Source organism: Anastrepha obliqua, chromosome 1, assembly GCF_027943255.1.
Source record: "Anastrepha obliqua isolate idAnaObli1 chromosome 1, idAnaObli1_1.0, whole genome shotgun sequence".
In the NCBI taxonomy this organism is placed as follows: domain Eukaryota; kingdom Metazoa; phylum Arthropoda; class Insecta; order Diptera; family Tephritidae; genus Anastrepha; species Anastrepha obliqua.
The window spans coordinates 94,794,941-94,806,967 of NC_072892.1; the positions used below are offsets into that span (position 1 = coordinate 94,794,941).

The 12,027-nt window shown below is 35.2% G+C and overlaps 1 protein-coding gene across 4 annotated transcripts in view; it reads right to left on the bottom strand.

Moving 5' to 3' along the window:
- The window catches only part of LOC129253120 (neuropeptide CCHamide-2), a 52,865-nt gene that overhangs the window by 8,953 nt on the left and 31,885 nt on the right, over positions 1-12,027 (bottom strand). The gene's annotated exons all lie outside the window — the stretch shown is intronic.

Consider the following 12,027-nt stretch of genomic DNA (forward strand, 5'->3'; position numbering starts at 1 on the left):
CAATTGTTTCTATTTGGCATTTAATTTCATACATCCTTTGATACAGACCATACACAATGGGTATTATCAAAGACAAGGTGACATTGTTCCCACAGCAAGTTTTTGTAGCTTCATTGAAAGGACGAAGCAGATTTTCTATTTCGCGTACACAATTTTTTTCATCAGCAGAAAGAGGTGGAGGAGCTTTACCTATAGCTAAAAGAACAATAGCGGCAGCATCGTGTAAAGTTAACAATCTCTCTAGCATATTATATGTGCTGTTCCATCTTGTGGGCATATCCTGAATCAATTTCAATGGTGTTGGTGTATTTTGCGCTTCTTTCAATTTTTCAGTCGCAATAGAACTGCATTTGAAAAAGTGTACAATATTTTTACATTTTGTTATAATAGGCTTCAAATATCCATCCTCCGCCTTCAGCATCAAAGCGTCGTGCACAGCGAGATTTAAAGTATGTGCAACGCAAGGTAAGTGTGCAATTTTCAATATATCACATGCGTTTAACATTGATTTTGCGTTGTCAGTAACGATGCAGATAACCTTATTAAAAATGTTCCACTTTTTCAGCACATCAGAAACTGTATTTGCAATGTTTTGTGCATTGTGGTTCAAAACGTCATTTAATTTTTTTGTTTGCAGTACAGCATTCTTCAACACAAACGATTCTTCGATAAAATGACATGTCAATGTTATAAATGCTTCATTTGCGGCAGACGTCCAAAGATCCGTAGTGATTGCCACATGCTCAACTGCATTCAAATGTTCTTGAAGTTTGATTTTTTTTTCGTCATACATATTCTTCACAAAAACATTTTTCAATGTATTTTTGGACGGCAACACATATCTGGGATCCAAGACTTTGACGAAGTTGCGGAAACTAGTATCCTCAACTAGATTAAATGGTTGCATTCCTTCACCAATCAAACTTGCTAGTGCAACGTCAATGTCAGCTTTTCTTTGAGAAGAGCTATCATATTCTATAGCCCTTTTAAAAAAAGAACTCACTGACCGAGAACTTGTGCGACAGCTTGACGAAGTTGTTGAAAACTCATCTTCGTCTTTTTCAATATTTGGATGCATCCTTTTTAAGTGGTCTCTTAAATTTGTAGTGTTGCCACTAGTCTTGTACTCACGAGCACATTTAACACATTTTGCCAGTTTTTTGTCATCCGTCTTATTAAAATATTTCCATACATTTGCAAATATAAAATAGTTAAATGTGTTATATAAGAATTAAGAATTCACTCACTGAAGATATTTTAATACGTGCTTTTTTGCCACCACGTTCTTCTTCGCTTTCCGAAGAACACACGCATTCGACTGCATTTTCTTTTGCTCCTATTAAAAGTAATAAAATCAATCTTCACACGGCTTAATAGATATATTTTCACCAAATAGATTATTACCTTTTCCGTTTATTGTTATAAACTTGTCCATTTTGAAAATTTCTTTAAGCAAAAATAAGTAAACAAGTAAAAGTGAAAATAACTAACGCGCCAAACAAAGAATAGTGATGGTAAATTTTCACAGCTGGATAAAGTAAAAAACTTCGATAGTATTTTTTCGATAGTTAAGGACCATCGATAGTAACGATAGTGGTACCCCATCGATACTATCGATAGTGCCATCGATAGTTTGCCACCACTATACTAGTCTTATGAGTTATAACCATACTCACTAGTAGAGAATCTTGCTCGAAAACTTTGTTGTTGCTTTCACATGCAAATTTATCGTCTCGCGAGCAAAACCAAAACATACCGAACGGAGAAGTGGTGAATTGAAGGCACTTACCACATAAAGTAATTTAAATGTAGCGCGACAAATCACGAATATTCGCGAAACAACTGGCAACAATATCGAGTGAATGAGACAAAAAAACAAAAAACATGAATGACAGATGACAAGAAAGGTTTTTCCAGAAAATACGAGTTGCCACATCTAGAAATTCTTTATATTTTTTACGTCGGGTCCGACGAATTGGCTTTTCTTATGGGTACAATGAATCCTATTGGCAGTGGGGTTAAAAATATTTTTGAGCGAAAAAAAACGTCAAAAGTGAAGGGTACTTCAAATGCAGCTGAAAACGTTGAGAGATGCTTTTAACCTTTGGAAATGGATTCATAAGGAAAATTCTTCGTTGCTAGAGTATATGATATTATATGCTTTAAATTACAGATTTGTTTAAAATTTTTGGTTAGTGTTTATTCATATGTCTGATGTGCTAAAATAGGAGAGCTGAAATGTTATGAGGTCGTTGTAAATTAATGCGATACTATAAATATAATACTAACATTTTAATAATTTACCGCATTTGTAATATGGGTAGAACAAAAGTGGTTACTCCTTTTGAATTTTACATTGAATCTTTTCTGTGACAACGAAAACACGTAACCAAAGTTTATTAAAAAAATGGTCCAGATACTGGAATTTTCACTCGAGTAACCTTAACAGCCGTCTTAGCCGAATGGATTGGTACGGGACTACCATTCGGAAGAATACAGGTTCGAATATCCGAGCATAAAACAACAATTGATAGAAAAAGGTTTTGTAATAGCGGACACCCCTCCGCAGGAAACTGCAAACCTCCTCACAAAAAATCATACCCGTTTGGAGTAGGCTCAAAACTGAAGGTCCCTTCATTGGTGGCACAACATCAAGACGCACTCCAAAAATCGCAGAAGGAGCTTGGCCAAAAACTCATTAAAGGTATAAGCGCCAACTATATACATATGTACATACATATATGGCGATTAGAACTCAGTGATACCTTTTTTGTAGAATACACGAAAATCGTGCTACGATGGATTCAGGGGTAAAGGGCATGCTCTGCCCAATCCATAAGAAGGGCGATCCTGCAATCTGTGCCAATTACCGCGGGATTAGGCTTCTAAATATCGCCTATAAGGTTCTAGCGAGCGTATTGTGTAAAAGGCTGAAGCCCACCGTCAACCAACTGATTGGACCTTATCAGTGTGGCTTCAGACCTGGAAAGTCTACCATCGACCAAATATTTACAATGCGCCAAATCTTGGAAAAGACCCAAGGAAAGGAGAATCGACACACCATCTTTTCGTCGATTTCAAAGCTGCATTCGACAGTACGAAAAGGAGTTATCTGTATGCCGCGATGTCTGAATTTGGTATCCCACAAAACTAATACGGCTTTGCAAGATGACGTTGCTCAACCCCAGCAGCGCCGTCAGAATTGGGAAGGACCTCTCCGAGCCGTTTGATACCAAACGAGGTTTCAGACAGGGTGACTCGCTGTTGTGTGACTTCCTTAACCTGATGTTGGATAGCATCGTACGAGCCGCAGAACTTAATCACTCAGGCACTATATTTTATAAGAGCGTACAATTATTAGCGTATGCCGATGATATTGACATCATCGGCCTTAACAACCGCGCTGTTAGTTCTGCCTTCTCCAAACTGGATAAAGAGGCAAAGCGAATGGGTCTGGTGGTGAATGAGGACAAAACGAAGTACCTCCTGTCTTCAAACAAACAGTCGGCGCACTCACGAATCGGCACCCACGTCATTGTTGACAGTTATAATTTCGAGGTTGTAAAGGACTTCATATACTTAGGAACTAGCATTAACACCGATAACAATGTCAGCCTTGAAATCCAACGTAGAATCTCTCTTGCCAACAAGTGCTACTGCAATTGAGTAGTAAAGCCCTCTATCGATGAACAAAACTAACACTCTACAAGGCTCTCATCATGCCCGTCCTAACGTATGGCGCAGAAGCTTGGACGATGACAACATTCGATGAAGCGACGCTTGGAGTGTTTGAGAGAAAGATTCTGTGTAAGATTTTTGGACTTTTCCACGTTGGCAACGGCGAATATCGCAGACGATGGAACAATGAGCTGTATGAGCTTTACGACGACATAGACATAGCGCAGCGAATAAAGATCCAGCGGCTACTTTGGCTGGGTCATGTCGTCCGAATAGATACAAACGCTCCGGCTCTGAAAGTATTCGATGCGGTACCAGCTGGTGGTAGCAGAGGAAGAGGAACGCCTCCTCTGCGTTGGAAAGATCAGGTGGAGAAGGACTTGGCTTCCCTTGGTGTGTCCAATTGGCGCCGGTTAGCGCGAGAAAGAAACGACTGGCGGGCTTTGTTAAACTCGGCCAAAATTGCGTAAACGGTTATCGCGCCAATTAAGAAGAAGAAGCGGTTGGCAAAAAGCGTTACCAAACTAACGAAGATAAGTCAAAAAGCTCGTTCAGAGCAAAACACATGTGCTTAAATGCCAAATAACAAATGGCCAAACTAACGAAATCGTTGTATTTATTATTGTGACTATTATTTTATAATCCAAGATTATCGAGAAAGCAAATTTTAGAGAATAATACCGATTCGTTAGCATTTGAAACAACTGTTTTTATAATACAACCTTGGATGGACGCGCATTTTTTATGAAGCAAGATTAAAAGTTTTCGCTCACCGGTGGTACAGAGAATTTAATCGTGATTGTAATTTATCATGACCAGACAATGCGAAGGTCCTCCAAAATCAATCGTCAAGCCAACAAAACCTTCACGATGCAAATTATCAAACATTGAAAGACAAAAATGATGGAGGCGAAAAATATAATCATTTTATAAAATAACAAAGATAACTTTTAGTTTTTAACAGCTTAGAAAAAAAATTGTGGAAAATATCACAAGCTAAAGAGATCAGAATTCAGTTTCAGTTCAATTATATCCCTCTCCTGACTTGGGAAGTTGAAAACTTATTGTCCCCGACGCATCCTCGAATCCCAATATTCTTTACTTTTGACATTTTCTTGCTGAAAAAACAGCATCTATTTTTATTTTTCATTCTTAATTATACATATGTACATACATACATATATAAATTCCTATAATTTTTTTTCAGTTCAAGCCATACGGCAATAATATTTGACTCTTGTGAACTATACAGCTGCAGTATTCAAAACAGACAAGCAATGGAGCGTGTAAAGGTCAAAATAAAGATTTCCTTGATTCAAAAGCGCCTGCGATGATGGGTTGTTCTTAAATCCAAACAAATTACAGTGTATCATTCTTTATAAAAAGTGAAAACTTTATTAAGTGAAACTTGACAGTTCTGTTATAAAATTTGTGGATACTGCAAGGAACCAAAGAATAACTTTTAATAGAACTCAGACTTGGAAAACCACATCTATAGTGCAATAGGCAAAGTCTATGGCCCGCTACGACCATTATGGACTACTCAGCACTTTACCTCAGTGAAAATTTGACTGCTGTTAGCAAAAACGTTCTTAAGGGGACCCGGTGGTCTATAATTAAAAAAAAAATACCAGTCTAACGGTTAGACGCGATAGAAGTGAAACCTTCCGTAAAACAAACTGAGAGAGAATGAGACGAAAGCAGCATTAGGAGCGGAATAATTATAGGTTCCTTATAATATTGCTATAAAGTTCATATTTTATTTTCTTCATTTTATTATTATTTATCCTCAATGTTTTCAATGTCAACAAATGATACGTCACTTAAAATCATTGGAACTTTATTGTAATCTTTTCTAAATATCCGCGATACTTCTGGTGTATACTTTATTAAATTTTCGTGAATGAACTCCGTGATGCTATTTATTGATTTTTTTTTCTGTCGATATTCACGACACTTTTCTGCATTATTTTTCGGCATAATTGCGGTAAATATTTAAAAATGAAAATATTTACGAATATAAAAATACACACGCGATTGCTATTATGAGCGTCCCCAGCAAAACCTGCGTGACCGAAACTCTAACACAATTACATTTTTTTGAATGTTACAAACACATATGCACGCAGGTTTTGCTGGGGCGTGACCGAAACTCTAACACAATTACACATATGCACTCGTATTTGTTTGAAAATCGACTTTTTTTTTTGGTTCTCCGTCACCTTTGGAAAATGTGTAAACAGTAAGCAAACTTTATTCATATATTTTTCCTCATTTTTGCATCAGTAAAATTAAACGAACGCCGTAGCCGAATGGGTTGGTGCGTGACTACTATTCAGAATTCACAGAGAGAACGTCAGTTTGAATCTCGGTGAAAACACCAAAATTAAGGAAAACTATTTTTCTAATAGCGCTCACCCCTCAGCAGGCAATGGCAAAACACCGAGTGTATTTCTGCCATGAAAAAAGCTCCTCATAAACATATCATAAAATAAAATAAAATAACTGTATAAAAAAATTTTTTTTCTTGTGATTCGAACCAAGGATTTTGCATGCTGTCGGCGCTGGCCTAAAAGTTATTTAGTTTGTCGCTACGTTTATATCAACATATAATATAACGCTTCGTAGCCAAGAGTGTCGCTTTTTTCGTTTCATCGAGTCTGAAATCTGAAATATACTGTGAAATTTTCATACGGAAATTCGTAATATTATAGCTTCTACAGCCCATTAACTAGGTAGAGAGCGGTCCGCGCGCTCCTGTGCCTCAAACTTTAAATCATTTATCTCGAAACGACTTTTTGTTGCTGGTGTTGGCAAAAAAAAAAACCATTTAACCGAATCGCTTGAAATTTTAATATGTTGTTCCCAACATCAATAGCTATCGCCGGTATTAAAATCATATTATTATTTCAATTATTTGTTTTTTTTTTAATAAAAACTGAAAAAAGGGGTTTTAGAGTGTCAAATTCAAAACCGCGTACATTTTGTAGTTTTCCAGCCAAAAGCCTCCGATGCTAGCGCTGCACTATTATCAGTTTATACATATAATAATTTTATTGTTATGTAAACCTTTATAAAATAAAAGAAAAAAATCTAGTAGCGGAACATAGCTAATTTAAATATTTGTTTTTATTTCTCCCTCCAGGTCTAATTTTTCGGGAGGGTCAACTTCAGCGCCATTTTTTAAATTAAAATCATTAATCCTATTTTTTATTGTAAAAACAAATCTTCAGAATGCCCTAAATTTTCGAGCTCTAGACCAACGGGACCCCTTAATACCAACGTTATTTTATGGATGTGAACTGAACGCCGATTGTATTAGTCTATGCCGTAGTAAGCTTAATGTCCTTTACAACAATATTGCGAGATACGTTTATTGTATAAAACCCCACGAGCACATATGTATCCGCTTCATCTAAGCTAATATAATATTTTTCATACAATTTAAAGACTTGCTACAATATATTTAAACATTCTTATTCTTCCTAGTTTTTGACAGGCACCTACTTGTGTGTGTGTGGTGTGGTGAGTGTGGTGGTGTGAGTGCTTGGTATTTTTACTTGAGCGCATAGCAATGCCAATCGAACAAAATAATATCTTTGACTTGAAAAATTCATAATAACAAATGTTTTTAATATAGGTATTGTATCATTTAGCTATAATGGTACTTTTTTGTTGAGAAATATCTAAATTTTTGCGACATTTTTTAGGCTTTTTGACATGATTTTCTATGAAATTTAATCATTTTTTATACAACCATGTAACAGAAAAGAACGTTTTGGAACAAGGTAATTTCAGATGAGGGCATTTTTTACCGACCAGTTGAGCGTGTTTTTACTCAAGGATCTGTAGGCACTGTCAAGCACTTACACGAGGTATAACAGTTAGAATTTTCAAAAAATCGATTTTTTTTATTTTTTTTTAATGTACATATATTTAAGATTACACACAGAAAATTTAATATCGTTCCGGTGAATATTTGCGTGAAGTTACACGCAAGTTTTAAAAGGCGTTTCAGACTTAGACTCAGTATTTTTCAAACTTCAAACGTATTTTTCTCAAAAAGGTGTTTTCAAAGTACTCGAAAATGGCTAAACCGATTACACAGTGGTACAAAAAAAAAAGTTGCAAAAAAACTTTGGATCGGATATGGTGAGGGTTGTAGCTTATGAAAAACTGAAAATAATGGTATAGTTGAAATTTCCAATACACCCCCAAAATCTCATTTTATGGCCATAAAACCGTTTTTCAGTAGGTTGATATGAACAATCACTCCTAACTTCGCCAATTTCCATCCGATTTCGAATTTGCTTTTTTAGTTCGAAAGAACAAAAACAAGCCTTTTTGACAGTGTGTTAACATTTTTTCTGAAATGACAACTGACGAGACTGTAGACGGAAGTATTTGGAATTTTTTTATTTTTTCTCTATTTTTTCGACTTTGACATAATTTTTACGATATTATCCGATATTGAGGATTTTTTTTAGTACACTACTGTTATAGTAAATTTAATTTTGCGTCAAATGAGCTATATTTGACTGTAATTGAATTAAAATTAATAGAGTTGTGTGGGTTTTAAGATTTTTTCATTTTTTTACTACGAGATTTGGTATGCGTTTCGAAGCATGAAAATAATAACAAGTGTCATTATAAACGCATAATATTTATTGGAGTATTGCGCAGTGCAGCACTGTACGGTATGGTACGGTGCAGTACACAACGGCACTGGTTCCAAACTTAAAAATGCATTGGAAACGGCCCTTTGGAGTTTAGTATGGTACGGTACATTTGTCATTTCTTCATCAGTTTTGAATACTTCTCTGTAAGAAATTCGATCATCATCATTCATCTGAAGTCGTCATCAACTAAATTCCATTGTTTAAATCGAGAAGCGAGCGTTTCAGATTGCCTTCCCGATAGAAGTATGTAAATCAGGAGAAAGATCCTGAAAATCTGAATTTGATACAATGTCTCGTTCTGAAAACTTAGAACCAGACGGAAAGTACTCTTCATCATCAGGTTTATTGTTATCAGTTTGATCATCATCAGCAATGAGTTGAACTTCCTTCAGTTCATGACCTGCAGTTGAGTCAATCATATCGTCCAAGACTACGGGGTTCTTAACAGTTGCAACATCAGCATACTTTATGTGCTTTCGAGTTTTATAATGATGACCGTTTACGTCCGTTTTACAAAAATAACAATCATCTGGTTTATGATAAGGCTGATGATGCCATATGATCGGAGAATATTGAGAAATTTGACTTTTCTGGCAACGTTTTGATTTATATCTTTTGAATTTCAATGAAACAAACAATAAAACTTTGACGTTTTAATAAGGTTAAATTATAATAACAAACTTCTTTTGTTAATCAATGTACAGTGTGAACTTTGGCACACTTGGGAGCTTTTCCATATTTCTATTGAAAAAAATGTGCTATAATATGTCAGATATTTTCGTAAGTTCTAACCAGTTCTGTTGTATGCAGTACAGTGTACTCTTATGTATTCATATATACTCCAATAAATATTACGTATCTATAATAACGCATCAAAACACGTCCTTATTCCCATTTAACGTAAGCTATACCAACATTCCAAATTAGTAAAAAAAAAAACAAAAAATCTTAAAACTCGCACAACTCTACTAATTTTAATTCAATTACAGTCAAATATAGCTCATTTGACGCAAAATTAAATTTACTATAACAGTAGTGTACTAAAAAAAATCCTCAATATCGGATAATATCGTAAAAATTATGTCAAAGTCGAAAAAATAGAGAAAAAATAAAAAAATTCCAAATACTTCCGTCTACAGTCTCGTCAGTTGTCATTTCAGAAAAAATGTTAACACACTGTCAAAAAGGCTTGTTTTTGTTCTTTCGAACTAAAAAAGCAAATTCGAAATCGGATGGAAATTGGCGAAGTTAGGAGTGATTGTTCATATCAACCTACTGAAAAACGGTTTTATGGCCATAAAATGAGATTTTGGGGGTGTATTGGAAATTTCAACTATACCATTATTTTCAGTTTTTCATAAGCTACAACCCTCACCATGTCCGATCCAAAGTTTTTTTGCAACTTTTTTTTTTGTACCACAGTGTTAGTCTCAAGTTTTAACACGAGCTTTCTAAATATATTTTTTTAGTAATTAATCGAAGATTTTTTCTCACCGATACATTTTTTTATAAACAATTTAAGGCCGAAATTTTGGTCAAAAATCGATATTTTTTGAGAAACCGCCAAACCAAAAAAAAATTATTTTGCTTACTCCTTCGATTAATTACTAGATTTAACATTACTTTAACGAAATCTGTTTGATTTTTCAATTTCAGAGGATCCAGCTCAGAGATATAGTGTTCACCGCAAACAGTATTTTTTGAGAGGAGGTCCCGGAGATCAGCTGTAGCTCCTTTCCAAATAAATATTTTTACAAATATATATATATATATATATATATAATTAGCGCGTACACCCGTTTTGGGTGTTTGGCTGAGCTCCTCCTCGTATTTTTGATGTTGTTACACAAATGGAGGGATCTACAGTTTCAAGCCGACTCTGAACGGCAGATATTTTTATGAGGAGCTTTTTAATGGAGGGGCGACCGCTATTAGAAAAATGTTTCTCTTAATTTTGGTAGTTCACCGAGATGCGAACCTACGTTCTTTCTGTGAATTCCGAATGGTAGTCACGCACCAACTTATTCGGCTACGGCGGCCGCTTACTAATACTAAGCCCGAAAATACAGTTGAAAGATAACATAACATGTGTAAAATTTTTTAAAATGGAAATTTCGTTTTTTTTCGGCTTTCTAACTGTATAAAAGAAAGAGTTTCGAATCGATGCCATACAGGTATCAAACAATCTGGTAACATTTTTAGTTTCTGATATAAATTTGCTGTCGGCTTATGCAATCCATTATATTAATTGGAATTTTCACGTTAGATCTAGTCAGGGAACAAAAATTTCCAGCATAAACCAAAATATATGTATAATATATTTGCATGCCGTTAGACTTAGGTACGACCCATTAAGCAACTTTTTAGCGCAACTATGTCCTTAATTCCTTGAGGAGTGCTGATTGCCATATTTTCAAATTATATACATATATATATATAATAAATATATATAATTGGCGCATTGGCGCGTATACCCGTTTTGGGTGTTTCGCCGACCTCCTCTTCCTATTTGTGGTGTGCGTCTTTTCATTACAGAAATTCACTCGGAGGTTTGCCATTGCCTGCCGAGGGGCGACCGCTATTAGAAAAAACTATTTCTTCATTTCGTTCTTTCTCCGAGATTCAAACCTACGTTCTCTCTGAATTCCGAATGATAGTCACTCACCAACCCATTCGGCTATGGCGGCCGATTATTATATATGTACTGTTTTTATAAATTATATATTTTTCGTTATGTAAAATATTTTTTAAACCAAAAAAAAAAAACATTTTCGATAGTAAATCTTTGTTTTCCTTTTTAGGTTATTCCCACAACATAAATAGCATACCTCGTAAACATGCATTTCTACATCCCTACATATGAATATGCGCTATTTACAGTTTCTAAGCGCTCATTTCAAGTGTCTCATATGGCAAAAAGAAAGAAAAAAACGAACTAAACGCGTTCGCTTCCTATTTTAGCCCTGTAAACTGTCGAATGAATTTCTGAAGATAAGCAAATATTATTTTGCTCATTTGAAAAATTGTTTGCAACATTTTATGCACTGACTAAATTGTTTTGCATTATTGTTTTCCTTATAAACTATGTACATACATTTATATGTACATATAGATACTTACTTTTTATAGTTTTGTTTTGTTTCAACATTCTTGCTCTACATACTTAATTCCATATACATTTATGGTAACTTTCATTCATTGCAGCCCAGCACATGATTACCTACTGGTGAAGCTGCACTGTTTCAATTCTCCACATTTTATGCTCACACATACAACGTGACCCACAAGCAAAAAGCTGCTGCTGGATTATCACTTAAATTGCAATCTTGCAGGCAATGAACGACACTTGAAGGCGGATGGCATACAAATTGTGAATAAATTTCGAGTATTTACTTATTAATTCGCCTAATTATGATACTATACTCTTTGTTGGGACAAATATAATTTTATTTATTGAGGTAAGAGTTTTAAATAGGACACCATGAAGCGGTATGAAGGCATCAAATTTATTAAATTCACAGCCCAGGTGCTTAGTTGCCTCTTTGTCGCTTTTGGCTCTGGGACTGTGGGGGTTGTGGTGAGTAGTGGTTATGTGAATTGGCACAAAAGAAAGGATAGCCACTATCACACTCAAACTCACTGTAGTAGCAATAAAGTAGAGAGTAGATGC